The following is a 16,254-nucleotide window of genomic DNA, read 5'->3' on the forward strand; positions in this document are numbered from 1 at the left end:
AAGGGCCGGGTCGTCACGCCGTATCTTGATCTGGATACGGTGGCAAGTGAGCAAGGATCGGGTCGTCACATCCTTAGTGGCGCGCTACATCGGCGCTCGGGTGTAATGGAAAATGAGCAAGGGTCTTCGCATTTGACTGCACGAGTGCGAAGGGTAAGGAAGCTAGCCGAGCCTAAGAGGTTTCATTTAGGTAGCTGGAACGTAGGGTCCTTGACAGGTAAGATTTGGGAGCTAGTTGATACAACGGTGAGTAGAGGTGTTGATATCCTTTGCGTCCAGGAGACTAAGTGGAGGGGACATAAGGCGAAGGAAGTAGAGGATACCGGCTTCAAGCTGTGGTATACGGGAACGGCTCCAAACAGAAATGGAGTAGGCATCTTGATCAACAAGAGTCTCAAGTCTGGAGTGGTAGACGTCAAGAGATGTGGGGACCAGATTATCCTGGTCAAGCTGGTAGTTGGGGACTTAGTTCTCAATGTTATTAGCGCTTATGCCCCGCAAATAGGCCACAATAAGAACACCAAGAGGGAGTTCCAGGAAGGCCTAAACGACTTGGTTAGGGGTGTACTTTGTCGCGAAAAGCTCTTCATAGGAGGAGACCTTAATGGCCACGTGGGTACATCTAACATAGCTTTTGAAGGGATGCATGGGGGCTTTGGCTATGGCATCAGGAATCAAGAAGGGGAAGATGTCCTAAGCTTTGCTTTAGCGTACGACATGATCGTAGCTAACACCCTCTTTAAAAAGAGAGAATCACATCTAGTGACTTTTAGCAGTGGCCACCACAGTAGCCAGATTGACTTCATCCTCTCAAGGAGAGAAGACAGGAGTGCGCGCCTAGATTGTAAGGTGATACCCGGAGAGACTGTTGTCCATCAGCATAAGCTTGTGGTGGCTGACTTCCGCTTTCGACTTCGTGTCAAGCGGGATAAACGTGGGAAAGTCGCTAGAACGAAGTGGTGGAAGCTCAAAGGGGAGGTAGCCCAGACATTCAAGGAGAGGGTCATTATGGAGGGCCCTTGGGAGAAAGAAGGTGATGCGGACAATATGTGGATGAAGATGGCGACATGTATTCGTAAGGTGGCCTCAGAGGAGTTCAGAGTGTCCAGGGGAAGTAGAAGCGAAGTTAGGGATACCTGGTAGTGGAACACTGATATCCAGAAGGCTATTAAGGAGAAGAAGGATTGTTTCAGACGCCTGTACCTGGATAGGAGTTCAGACAACATGGAGAAGTACAAGATGACAAAGAATGTCGCAAAGCGAGCTGTGAGCGAAGCAAGGGGTCAGGCGTATGAGGACCTCTACCAGCGGTTAGGCACGAAGGAAGGCGAAAAGGACATCTATAGGATGGCCAAGATCCGAGAGAGGAAGACGAGGAATGTTGACCAACTCAAATGCGTCAAGGACGGAGCAGACCAGCTCCTGGTGAAGGACAGGGAGAGTAAGCATAGATGGCGGGAGTACTTCGATGGGCTGTTCAATGGGGAGACTGAGAGCTCTACCATTGAACTGGACAACTCCTTTGATGATACCAGTAGGCGTTTTGTGCGGCGAATCCAGGAGTCTGAGGTCAAGGAGGCGTTGAAAAGGATGAAGGGAGGCAAGGCAATGGGCCCTGATTGTATCCCCATTGAGGTGTGGAGAGCTCTCGGAGACATAGCTATAGTATGGTTAACTAAGCTCTTCAACTCCATTTTTCGGGCAAACAAGATGCCAGAAGAATGGAGACGCAGTATATTAGTACCAATCTTTAAGAACAAAGGGGATGTTCAGAGTTGTACTAACTACCGTGGAATTAAACTTATGAGCTATACAATGAAGCTATGGGATTGGCGGCGGCGGCGTCTCTGGAAGTATTTCCGTATCGTGGCTCTCGGTACAGGGGTATTCGCGACGAAAGCTATAAGTAGGCGGAAGGGTAGGTCAGGAGGCGGCGCGAGGGGCCCACACCATAGGGCGGCGCGGGCCCCCCTATGGCCGCGCCGGCCTATGGTGCCGGGCCCTCGTGGCCCCACTTCGTTATCCCTTCGGTCTTCCGGAAGCTTCGTGGAAAAATAAGACCCTAGGCGTTGATTTCGTCCAATTTCGAGAATATTTCCTTTGTAGGATTTCTGAAACCAAAAACAGCAGAAAACAAGAATCGGCGCTTCGGCATCTTGTTAATAGGTTAGTGCCGGAAAATGCATAATAATGATGTAAAGTATGTATAAAACATGTGAGTATTATCATAAAACTAGCATGGAACATAAGAAATTATAGATACGTTTGAGACGTATCAACTGTCTACAAGAATAGAAGCACACGTAGACATCAAACATTGGATGTTATTAATAACAAGGTTATGTCATTGGTTGAATGATATAATGGACACACACCCAAATAAGCGTAGCATAAGATCAAGTCATTAAGTTCAATTTGCTATAAGCTTTCGATACATATTTGCCTAAGTCCTTCGACCATGAGATCATGTAAATCACTTACACCGGAAGGGTACTTTAATTATATCAAATGCCATTGCGTAAATGGGTGGTTATAAAGATGGGATTAAGTATTTGGAAAGTGTGAGTTGAGGCATATGGATCAATAGTGGGATTTGTCCATCCTGATGACGGATAGATATACTCTGGGCCCTCTCGTTGGAATGTCGTCTGATTAGCTTGCAAGCATATGATTGGATCATAAGAGATGACATACCACGGTATGAGTAAATAGTACTTGTCGGTAACGAGGTTGAACAAGGTATGGAGATACCGATGATCGAACCTCGGACAAGTAAAATATCGCGAGACAAAGGGAATCGGCATCGTATGTAAATGGTTCAATCGATCACTAAGTCATCGTTGAATATGTGGGAGCCATTATGGATCTCCAGGTCCCGCTATTGGTTATTGCTCGGAGAGGAGTCTCGACCATGTCTGCATAGTTCGCGAACCGTAGGGTGACGCGCTTAAGGTTCGATGTCGCATAAGTAGATTTGAATATGGTATGGAGACGAAGTTTGTTCGGAGTCTCAGATGGGATCCAGGATGTCACGAAGGTCCGGAATAGTCCGGAGAATAAGATTCATATAAGGGAAGTTGATTTCTGGGTTTGGGAAAAGTTCGGGATTTTTCCGGTGGAAGACCGGAAGGTTCTAGAAGGTTCCGGAGGGGTCCACCATGGGGCCCACGACCTAGGAGGGCTAGCATGGGCCGAGGGGATGCTCCCTGGCCTAATGGGCCGGGGGCACATGTCCGGCCGGGCATAACCGAACCGAAACCGAAAACCGAAGCCGAAAAAACCTAACTGAACCCAAAAATTCGGTTTTATCAGTTTACAGTTAAGATTACAGTTAGCAGAATCACTAACCATTTAACCCTCGGTTTTTTCGGTTTTAAACCGAAAAACCGCGGTTTTAACCGAAATTAACCGCACAGCCCAGGCCCAGCCGTGGAGATACCCAGGCCGGCAGGCCCAGCAAGTCGATGCTCGTCCTCGTGGCCTCGTCCCGTCGTCAACTGTCTCGGCTTGGCCTCGCAGTCTCGCACCCCGCAGGCGCGCACGACAGGCGAGCAGAAGGGCGGCGCTAAACCCTAATCCTGCTGGCGGCGGGCCGACCGGCAAGCCCCCGCCGGATCCCCACGGGCCACGGCGACCCTCCGTCCCCTCCCGTCCGACCGTCCCCATCATCTCCACTCTGGCACTCTCCCGTCTCCACGACTCCACCATCCCCACGGGCCACGGCGAGTCGGCAACCCTCCGGCTGCATCCCCACGGGCCACGGCCACGAGCCCACGACCACGGCTCCACACCTCCACCATCTCCTCTAGTCGTCCTCTAATCGGCGCTCAGCGGCTCAGCCTCTCACTGCTCAAGCGGTCAGGCCTCAGGTAACCACGGGTCCACGGCTCCACGCCTCCACCTTACCTTACTTCTTACTTTCTTAGCACTTCTATTCTTTACAGATTTTAGAGATTGCTGGTAGATGTCATGTTTTGATGTATGAGAGAAATTTTAGAGATTTTAGAGATTGCTGGTAGATGTCATATTTTAGAAGTATGAGAGAAACTTTAGAGATTTTAGATATTGCTGGTAGATGTCATGTTTTAGATGTATGAGAGAAATTTCTTGTCTTGATTTAGATGTCCGAGACGGAGAGTCATAGTATGGCACACTTGGAAGTTAATCTTGGCTCCGGCACTGGTTCCGGCATTGGATCTGGTCCAGATTCGACCCCAATCAGCAGTGTCAAGAAACAAATGAACAAACGTAGCAAGATATGGCAGCACTTCACTGTCCATGAAAATGATCCAAATCGTGCCGTTTGTAACTATTGCGGTTCAAATCTGGGCTGCAAATCTTCAAGTGCTGGTACTTCTTCCCTAATAAACCATATGAAATCTTGCAAGAAGAATCCTACCAAGCTTGGTGGTCATCAAACAGAGCTTACATACCAACCTAGTGTTGATGGTAATTCCATTCCTTCGGGAGGTACTTGGCAATACAATGAGAAAGAGATCAGGGAAGCATTTGCTCGCATGATAGTAGCCGATGAGCTGCCATTCATATTTTCAGAAAAAGAAGGTTTTAGGTTCTTCATGTCCAAAGCTTGTCCTAGGTTCATTGTTCCATCTAGAACAACTATGTATAGAGATGTTATGGCTCTTTACAATTCTGAGAAAGCTAAGCTCAAAAAATATTTCATCGATTCCCGTCAAACTGTTTGCCTCACCACTGATTGTTGGACATCGTCAAAGGCTCAAGGATACATGGTTCTTACTGCACATTACATCACCCCTGAGTGGAATCTTCATAAAAAAATACTTAGCTTTGTGTTGGTAGATGGGCACAAAGGGGAGGAAATTGGGAAATCATTAGATAAACTACTAATGGAGTGGGGCATTGATAAAGTGTGCACTATTACCGTAGATAATGCTTCTTCCAATGATACTTGCTTAAATTACATGAAGAGTTCTTTGACAAATAGGGGCTGTACTATGGCAAAGGCTAAACACCTTCACATGAGGTGTGTGGCTCATATTCTTAATCTTGTGGTTGGAGATGGGCTAAAGATAATGTGCCATCCGAGTTAACGAGTTCGAAATGCTATCAAATACGTGAGAAGCTCTCCAACTAGGATGACTTTATTTAAAAAGTGTGTGGTAAAAAGCAAGGTAGAGAGTAAAGGTTTGCTTCATATTGATTGCTGCACTAGATGGAACTCCACGTATCTGATGTTAAATAGCGGTCAGAAGTTTGAGAGAGCTTTTTGTCAGTATGCACTTGATGATCCTAACTTGAAGAGTGAGCTAGCAAAAATGGGTTCGAGATAAGTTTCCTGCTGAACGCGGTGCTCCAACTCATGGTGATTGGGTATATATCCGTGAGTTTAAGAAGTTCCTCAAATACTTCTATGACCTCACCAATAAGGTTTCTGGCACCAAGTATATCACTTCCAACACTTTCTTTGAAGAGATTGCTGCTGTCAGCTATTTGTTGGGTGAATGGAGTGAACATGTGATTTGTGGTGATGATGAAATCTTTAAAACCATGGCTATCAAGATGAAGGATAAGTATGATAAGTATTGGGGTGATCCGGAGAAGATGAACAAATATATATTCATTGCTGCCATCCTTGATCCTAGGTATTAAATTGCTGCCATCTTTGTCAATATATGGCTATTGTTATCTTTAATTGTCTGGCTGATTATATATTCTTTGCTGCCATCCTTGATCCTAACTTCTCTTTTTTCATTACTTATGCAAGGACCAAGGAATCTCATTTCTTCAAGGACCTACTTGAGGACACATATGGCAGTACTAAAGGTAACTCAATATTGACTGCGACACACGAAGAATTTGTATCTCTTTTTGTAGAATACAAACAATTGTATGGTGCTCCTTCTACCGAATTTGTATCACAGTCTGAAATTACTCAAAATGCTCCTGAGAATTCTCTTATGAGAGAATGGTACAACAAGAGAATGCGACTTAATAATGTGGATGGTGCAAATAGCAAAACTGAATTGGAAAAGTACCTATCTGAGGATCCAGAAGAGCAATCTCCTGAATTTGATGTTCTTTGTTGGTGGAAGTGCAACTCTGCTCGTTTTCCCGTCCTTTCAAAACTGGCACGTGACATACTAGCAATCCCCATCTCGATCGTTGCATCTGAATCAGCTTTCGAGTACTAGTGGTCGTATTCTAGATGACTTCAGAAGCTCTTTGACCCCGATGACACTACAAGCCTTGATATGTACACAAGACTGGTTGCGCCGTAAGCGTATCAATATTGAGGCTGATCTTGCTGAGTTGACCAAGTTAGAGGAAGGTAAAAATGGTGTGCATTTCTATTGTTTATGAATTATACAACCTTGCATACTAATTCTATTCCTGGTGTTATAATGTAGATTTTGGAGTCCTCCAAGTGGATGATGATGAGATAATACCTCTTGAATGATCCTCATGTGTGGAGACGTGGTGGTTGGATGCTACAATCTGCATGTTTGTTCAAAGCAATATAGAGAATTCAATCAGCCGAATCGTTTCTGAACTAGCACAGACACAAGCAATCCCATGCATCTGCCTGTCATCTTATCTCCTTCCTTGGAGAATATATAATCAGATTTGTATATTCGTTGGAGAATCCTGGCAAGCACGGCTGTGAACTGTGATACATGATACTGTGCTATTTGCTATGTAGTAACTACTAATTAGTATGTACTGATCTGTGATGTATTGTGTCTTCCTCATGTTTGCTTGCTTCATTCCCTGTTACTTGCTATTCCGGCCGGACTTGCTATACTGTGCTATTTGCTATGTAGTATGTACTGATCTATGATCTATGATGTACTGAGGAATCTGTGATGTATTTCTATGTTTGCTTCATTCCTTGTTACTTGCTAGACTATGAATCTGTGATGTATCTGTGAATTTATTTGGCACAATATCTGTGAATATATCTCTCTTGTTATATTTTAGCATGAAGCAAAAAGGTCATGCCAAAATTTTCACTTGACCAATGCACCATAGAAAAGGACATGCGAAAAGTTGTCTCGCTGTTCAAAAAATCGCGTCAACTTTGGTTAATTTGGTTATTACCGAAACCGAACCGGATGTTATTGGTTATTACCGAAACCGAATCGTATTCTCGTATAAAACCGTATTTACCGAAGTATTGAAATCGTATTTACCGAAAACCCGTATAAACCGAACCGATTTAACCGAATGCGCAGCCGGAGGCACATGCCCCCCAAGGCCTAGGCCGGCCAACCCCTAGGGTTTCCCCAAAACCCTAGGGGGGATCAACTTGGGGGGGAAGAAATCTCTCTTCCCCCCACTTGGCCGCCGCCCCCCTAACCCTAGATGGGAAAGGGGGCCACCCCAGCCGACCTGGCCCCCAATATAAAGAGGGGAGGGGGTGGCCGGCCACCATCCCATCATTTCCCCCTCCTCTAGCCGCCTCTGTCCTCCACCATACGTTGTTCCGGCTTGGCGAAGCCCTGCAGCTTTTCTTCCTCCACCACCACCACCACGCTGTCGTGCTGCTGGAACTTGGAGGAGATCTACCACACCTCCGTTGCCCGCTGGAACGGGGAGAGGAAGGGCTTCATCGACACCGTACGCGCGATTGAGTACGGAAGTGCTGCCGGATTGCAGCACCGGGGACGATCGTCTACACCAACAACGAGATTAATCTCGTAGGCTTTGGAATCTTCGAGGGTTAGTCTCATCTCCATCTCGTTGCTTCGATCTTGTAGATTAGATCTTGGGTGTTCCATAGATTAGATCTTGGATTTATTCATCTTTGCGGTAGGAATTTTTTTGTTTTCTATGCAACGAACCCCATCAGTGGTATCAGAACCATGTCTATGCATAGATCTGTTGCACGAGTAGAACACAATGGTTTTGTGGGCGTTGATGCTTTTGTTGCTTTAGTTTGTGTACTTTGCATCTTGCGGGATGGTGGCAGGAAGCGGCCCGGGCTAACTTTACATGACCGCGTCTCATGAGACTTGCTCCACGCTTGACATGCAACTTGTATTGCATAAGTGGCTTTGCGGGTGTCTGTCTCTCCCACCATAGTGAAGATTACAATTTGCACTTTCTATTGTCAACACTAGTATCACCGTTGTGGTTCATGTTCGTAGGTAGATTGGATCTTACTCGAAAACCCTAAACCACGTAAAATATGCAAACCAAATTAGAGGCGTCTATCTTGTTTTTGCAGGGTTTGGTGATGTGATATGGCCATAATGTGATGATGATTATATCTGATGTATGAGATGTTCATTGTTGTATTATGGCAACCGGCAGGAACCTAATGGTTGTCTTTAATTTTTGTTAAAGACCTGCGTGTCTATTCATCATGTAATAGCTTTATTTCAAGTAGTTGTTATAGTAGCTATAAGTGATGGACAACCATGAAGCGGCGCCACTGACCTTGACGCCATGCTGGTGATGATGGAGATCATGTCCGTGCTTTGGAGATGGAGATCGAAAGCACAAGAAGAAAGGCCATATCATATCACACATTATGAATTGCATGTGATGTTAATCCTTTGGGATTTCTATTTTCGTGCCCTCGGTTCCTTAGTTGTTCTCAGTTTTTCCCAGCTCCTTAGTTTTTCCTCAGTTTTACCCAAGCCTTTGTCTGAAACCATCACACGTGATGTAACGGCCGGTTGCCCGACGGTTGACCGTTATCTTCTGACTAGTGGGGCCACGTAGAGCCCGCAAAGACACGTCGGACCATCCATCTTTGTTTGACCGTAAGCATCGCTGTATCCCTGACCAAAACGCGAACGAGTGGGGCTTCGGTATATAGAATGACAAGTGGGGCCATGACGCTGATACAAGGGGCAATACACGGGTAGGATTAGATTTTTAAACGGAGCTCTACAGCGATGGCACAGAGGAGGTGGCATGCGGGGTGCCGAGATGAGATCGACGTCCACAAAGAACTGCATGAGGCGAGACCAGATACATTAGATAGATATGAACTAGTCGCGTTTAGACATGCAAAGAAGAGAAGAAATGGTCGACGACATCGACGAGTACCTCAAAACTTTGACTGACCGTGTCGGACACGAACGCGAGCAATGTAGAGAAAACTAGTGTCTCTCCTTTCTGGCGTGTATAGGTGGGTGCTAGGAGAGTGTGGTGGCGAAGGGAAAGACCTCGCGGTGGTATGTGGCGTCCAGCATAGCGGGTCGGCGTGGCCGTGCCCACAACGGCGTGCATGCATGTTCGACATTGGCATCAGCATGTACGTTCGGCATTGGCCTCGGCGGTATCTCTGGTGTGTCAGTGATCGAATGAGGGGACGGGATTGAGGGTGCATCGTTTGGAGGCTGTGGTGCTCGAATCAAGGTGGGATTTGTTTCTTGTAGGCCAAAATGAATTTGAAACAAGTTTCATGTTGAAGGTTAGGTAACGAAATTTTGTAACTATCCCAAAATTATACTAGCGCCATGGTGAGGTTCTTTTTGATAGAGCTATACGGTTGGGCAAACTTTTTTGACACTTTTTAGATAGGGTTCCTTGTTGTTACACGCATGGCATGTATGAAAAATTTGGCGTCATTTGGAGATGTTCGAAAAAATCAATTTGCTTAAGCGCATGCCGTTTCGTCTCGCTGAAACCAGCTTTTCTAACAAGGTGATTTCTTCTACCTTCTCTAAATAACCTCAAATTTCATACAGCTGATCTTCTATACATAGATAGATAGATTGTTTCGTTTTTACATTTTTCGAACTTTTTATTTTCCTTTATAATACCCAATTGATTTTCAGGTCAAAACCTCGAAAAACAGCATCATGTATGGCATCATTTTCACCCTAAATTTAAAATTTTGTGAAACTTTCCCTTTTAGATATTCCTTTTTTGTTATAGGTATGGCATCATGTATGCCAAACTTGGTTAGGTCTCACTGAACCAGCTTTTGTAACAAATTAGGTTTTTTCTACCTTCATACAAAGATAGGTAATGGCTACAAGAAATCGGTGATGGTTTATCATTTTTTGCGTGAAAAGTAATGGCTACAAGAAATCGGTGATGGTTTATCATTTTTTGCGTGAAAATTAATGGTTACAGCAAATCGGTGATGGTTTATCATTTTTTGCGTGAAAAGTAATGGCTACAACAACTCGGTGATGGTTTATCATTTTTTGCGTGAAAATTAATGGCTACAACAAATCGGTGATGGTTTGTCATTTTTTGCGTGAAAAGTAATGGCTACAACAAAGGGAATCGGTGATGGTTTATCATTTTTTTGCGTGAAAAGTAATGGCTACGACAAATTGGTGATGGTTTATCATTTTTTTGCGTGAAAAGTAATGGCTACAACAAATTGGTGATGGTTTATCATTTTTTTGCGTGAAAAGTAATGGCTACAACAAATCGGTGATGGTTTATCATTTTTTTTTCGTGAAAAGTAGCGCGTGAAAAATAATACAGAAAACCGCCCTTTAGCATACTTAGAGGGTGGAAGCTAACCGCCGTCAGAGAGAGAGAGGGGTTATCCTGCCCGTTCCCTAGATCATACGATCAACGGTCGGGGGGCACGATCCGCGTGACATGGGCTAGACCAATCAGGGCAATGTTGCACGTCTGCGAGAATTTGTGAAGGGAGAGGGCAAAACTGAGTACTATCAAGAAACCAAGGGCACCTGAGTAGTAAACAGACTAAGGGATTCAAATTTGAGATTTAAAAAATGGAAAATGCGTGTTTTGTACAATGAAACCCATCTTGGCCTACCTCAAACTATTTGCAATACCAATATACATCAGTGTGAGAATTGTGGCCTCATTTAGACAAAGTATGTTTTGGGGAAAACTGTTTTGGGAAGGGCTTATTGTGGAAAACCATGCACCTTCATAGCTACTAGGTGATTTGAGAAGTGGCAATTTGTGGTAAAACTTGATTTATCTATGATTTATCTATGATTTGAGAAGTGGCAATTTGTGGTAAAGACTCCATGAGTAAGTGCCACTCTTTTTTTTTGGATTTTTTGCACATTAAATGACTCATTTAACTAGTTAATTCCATTTGTTGGCTCTCTGTTGACCAGCCACTTGAGGGTAAAACTGAGTATATTGCACTAGCCAGTATTAGCACTCAAGGGGAAAATTGAGCACACAAAAAATGCTAGTATAAGACTCGAGGGTATACCTGAGTATATCTAAATTTCCAGGGTTAGATTCAAGGACACGTGCAATTGTTGACGCGTAGACGCGGGTCGTGGTGGAGAAGTCGAGACGTGCAATCGTGGACGCGTGTCGCGTTGCAGAAGTCCAAGACGTGCAGACGTGCAACTGTGGACGCGTAGGACGCGGGTCGCATTAACCACCCCTCGCCTTTATAGACGCCTCCTTGCACTATCTCTGTCACTCTCACTCGCTCATGCATCGCCAACTCTCTCACGTCCCATCATCTTCTCCAAAGCAAAAAACCCTCTCCCTCTCCCTCTTCATCTTCCGGTGAGATGGACAAGGAGAATGCCAATCCCATCATCGACGTAGGCTCGAAGCGCGACGCCTCCATCTTCGGCGCCGTCCCCTCAACGGCCGTCGCCGCCGCCGCCGGTGCATCGGAGGCTGCTGCCGCCAGTGGCGGTCAGATCCCGGCGGGATGTGACCCCTATGAGCCGGTGCCGTACGTCCCGCACCCGAACCCCTACGACACCTCCCTGGAGGACTGATACGTCTCAAACGTATCTATAATTTCTTATGTTCCATGCCACTTTATTGATGATACCTACATGTTTTATACACATTATATGTCATTATTATGCGTTTTCTGGAACTAACCTATTGACAAGATGCCACGGTGCCGGTTCTCGTTTTCTGCTGTTTTTGGTTCCAGAAAGGCTGTTCGGGCAATATTCTCGGAATTCGACGAAACAAAGACCAAACATCTTAATTCACCGAGACGGACCAGAGCACCGAAGGGGAGACGGAGAGGAGGCCCAGGGCCCCGACACCACACGGCCGCGCGGGCAGGCCCCTGGCCGCGCCGGCCTATGAGGAGGGCGCCCTGGTGCCCCTCTGACGCCGCCTCTTCGCCTACTTAACCCCTCGTGACCTAAAAACACCGTACCACTTGACGGAACTCCAGAAAGACTACTGGGGCGCCGCCGCCATCGCGAAACTCCAATTCGGGGGACAGAAGTCTCTGTTCCGGCACCCTGCCGGACGGGGAATTGCCCCCGGAGTCATCTCCACCGCCGTCTCCACCGCCATCTTCACCGCCATCGCTGTCTCCATGATGAGGAGGGAGTAATTCACCCCGGGGCTGAGGGCTCCGCCGTAGCTATGTGGTTCATCTCTCTCTTTATGTGATCTAGTTGAATATTATCTATGTGCTACTCTAGTGATGTTATTAAAGTACTCTATTCCTCCTTCACGGTGTAATGGTGACAGGTGTGTGCATCCGTGATAGTACTTGGCGTAGATTATGATCATAATCTCTTGTAGGTTATGGAGTTAATTATTACTATGATAGTGTTGACGTGATCTATGCCTCCTTCATGGCGTGATGGTGATAGTGTGCATGCTATGTTAGTTCTTGGTGTAATTATGTTGATCTATCTTGCACTCTAAGGTTATTTAAATATGAACATTGAATTGTGGAGCTTGTTAACTCCGGCATTGAGGGTTCGTGTAATCCTACGCAATGTGTTCATCATCCAACAAAAGGGTGTAGAGTAGTCCTATTATGTGATCATTGTTGAGAGTGTCCACTAGTGAAAGCAAGATCCCTAGGCCTTGCTTCCAAGCATCGAATCTCCGTTTGTTTACTTGTTTTGTTGCATGTTTACTCGCTGCCATATTTTATTCAGATTGCTATTACCACTCATATACATCCATATTACTTGTATTTCACTATCTCTTCACCGAACTAGTACACCTATACACTCGACAAGTGTATTTGGTGTGTTGGGGACACAAGAGACTTCTTGCTTTGTGATTACAGGGTTGCTTGAGAGGGATATCTTTGACCTCTTCCTCCCTGAGTTCGATAAACCTTGGGTAATCCACTTAAGGGAAACTTGCTACTGTTCTACAAACCTCTCGCTCTTGGAGGCCCAACACTGTCTACAAGAATAGAAGCACCCGTAGACATCAAGCACTTTTCCGGCGCCGTTGCCGGGGAGGAAAGGTAAAAGGCACTCATACTTCGGTTCCGGTGTAACGAGTACTTTTACGGCGCCATTGTGTGTGTGCTCGAAGCTATTTCCTTTAGATCCTGCAATTGCATCTTTTTGTTTCTTGTTTTTATTTTCACTAGTTAGGCATAATGGAAAACAACAAAAAAATTGGTGAGCTTTTTAATATTTTTCCTAATTTAGAATTGTTTGATGCGAAAATTAAAAAACCTATGGAACCTTATTTACATGATAGTAGCAATGTTATTAGTATGAATGCAATTACTGCTAATGCTATGAAGAAGTCTAAGCTTGGGGAAGCTAGTTTACATAAAAATAATCTTTTTTGCTCCTTGACTTTGGAAGAAATATTTTGCTCTGATAATGCTTTATCTCCCATATGCGATAACTCTAATGATGCTTCTGATATTTTAAATCCACCTGCTGAAAGTATTCCGTATAAAATCCCTATGAAAATTATTGAACGTGTTATGGATAACCGCTATGAAGGGGATGGAACTATCCATCCTGGAGATCATTTATTGTTTTTGCATGAATTATGCGGGTTATTCAAGTGTGCAGGTATTTCAATGGATGAAGTTAGAAAGAAATTATTTGTTATGTCGCTATCTGGTGAAGCGGCGCATTGGTATAAACTATTGAAGGACGGGCGCTCTCTTAATTGGAAGGATATTGTGCCTCTATTTTATTCCAAGTTCTATCCTCCAAGTGAAATTCACAAAGATCGAAACCGTATATATAATTTCTGGCCTCATGATGGAGAGAGTATTGCCCAAGCATGGGAGAGATTGAAGTCTTTAATGCTCAAATGCCCCAATCATGAGCTTCCAGGTAATATCATCATTGATAATTTCTATGCAAGACTTTCTTTTCAAGATAAGACCTTGCTAGATACTACTTGTTCTGGATCATTCACGCGCAACAAAGAAGAGTTTAAAAGGGACCTTCTTGATCGGATTAAGGAGAACGCTGAAGATTGGGAGAATGACAAAGGTAAAGAATCAGGTATAAACTATGATTATGAATGTATTGAAACTTTTATGAATACTGATGAATTTCGAAATATGAGTGCTACCTATGGTCTTGACTCTCAAGTTGTTGCAAATTTTTATAAAGCTTTTGCTTCTCACATTGAATTGCCTAGGAAGAACTTTGATAAGTATCATGAACCTTTTAAAGACGCTTGCATGAAGGATGAAACTGTTATTAATGATTGCAATGAACATGTTGAAACTTCGAAAATGCTATTTCCTATAAGCATGTTAATTTTTGTGGAATGCATAGACCTTGTGGAATTAATCAAATAGAAGATGAATATTGTATCCATCACAGAAATGAAAAAACTAGAAAGTGGTCTAGAGCTCTAGATGATCTTGGAGAAAAAGTGTGTGCCCTCTATCCTTTTATTTGTGAACTTTGCCATAGAGTTGGTCATTTTAATTTTCAATGCTCCTCCAATGATAATTCGAACCCCATGAGTGCTGCAAATGTGTATTGTGATGATGAAATTATTCCTAATCAGCATGATGAACTTACCTTATTTTTGAAGTGTGAAGAGTTATCAAGAAAAATTTCTTTGTTAAATATTAACGATCTTGATATTGATGATGTCCTGCATGGGTGTCTTTCTTATTGCATTAATAATTTCCATACAAATACTTACATACAGAATATTTTAGAAGATGACACCTTGCCAAAATATGATAGGACCGCTGTGTGTTTTCAATTAATTAATGAAAAGGAGGGATCCTCCCAAGTTTCTTCTATTGTTTCTAAAAGAAAATCAGGTTATGTGGACAAGCCACCCTTCAAGCCTCTTCCTCCTAAAGAAGGGAACGAGGAGAAGGAAGAGAAGAAGAAGAAGAAGGGAACGAAGAAGAAGAAGAAGAAAAGGGAGAATAAAGAGAAAGAGGTAACGGTGTATCCCCGCGTGAATGAGATAACGCTAGGTAACCGTAAGTATGTTGCTCCTAATGATTATTGTGATAATGAATCTGAATACGATGATCTTCCTATGCCCTTTACATACATTAGCGATCATGATTTGAATGAGCACACTACTTTTGATATTACAAATCTCCGGGAAACTAATTACTGAAAATGATAATAATTGCCATTGTGTCAGTGCTATCCATGCTTCCTCCCATAATGATATAGAAAGCTCTAAGCTTGGGGAAGAGGTGTTTGAAAATCCTTTTGCTACTGGTCATTATGTTCTTGATACATCTCCTTCTAATAACAATGATGGTATGGTCATATATAAATCGACTGTGAAAGATAACTATTCTATTTCTTATGATGACACTGTGCCTCCGATCTTTGATGATTATTATAAAGAATGCTATGATATAGGTTATAACTATCCCTACGAAACTTGTCATAGTCATGATTGGATTACCAAAAACAATTCTTTTAATATGCAACTTGTTTACCATGTTCAAATTCTTGATAATAATCTTGCTCCAATTACTATTAATGAGAATAACTCTTCTTATGCCAAAATTAATGATACTTCTATGCATATGAACCATGATAATAATGTTTTAAGTGATGGGTATATTGTGGATTTCATCAATGATGCTACTGAAAGTTATTATGCGAGAGGGAAATATGGCTATATGCATCTTAATAATATTAAGTTTCCCCTCTTTATGTTGAGAATCTTGAAGTTACTCGTGTTTTATCCTCTTATGCTTGTCACTTTGTTTTTTATGAATTCATTTGTGTACAAGATTCCTCTGCATAGGAAGCATGTTAGGCTTAAACGTGTTTTGAATTTGCCTTTTGAAGCTCTCTTTTGCTTCAATTTCTATTTCTTGCGAGTGCATCATTAAAACCGCTGAGCCCATCTTAATGGCTATAAAGAAAGAACTTCTTGGGAGATAACCCATGTGTTTATTTTACTACAGCAATTTTTGTTTTGTTGAGTCTTGGAAGTTGTTTACTACTGTAGCAACCTCTCCTTATCATGTTTTTGTGCCAAGTAAAGTTTCTATGTTAAAGTTGATGTTATATTTGGGATCGCTGCGCGAAACAGCATTGCTGTGTCTGTCACGAATCTGGGCACAAGTCTCTGTAGAAAATTCGAAAAAATCTGCCAATTTAC

Source organism: Lolium rigidum, chromosome 2 (assembly GCF_022539505.1).
Source record: "Lolium rigidum isolate FL_2022 chromosome 2, APGP_CSIRO_Lrig_0.1, whole genome shotgun sequence".
NCBI lineage: Eukaryota > Viridiplantae > Streptophyta > Magnoliopsida > Poales > Poaceae > Lolium > Lolium rigidum.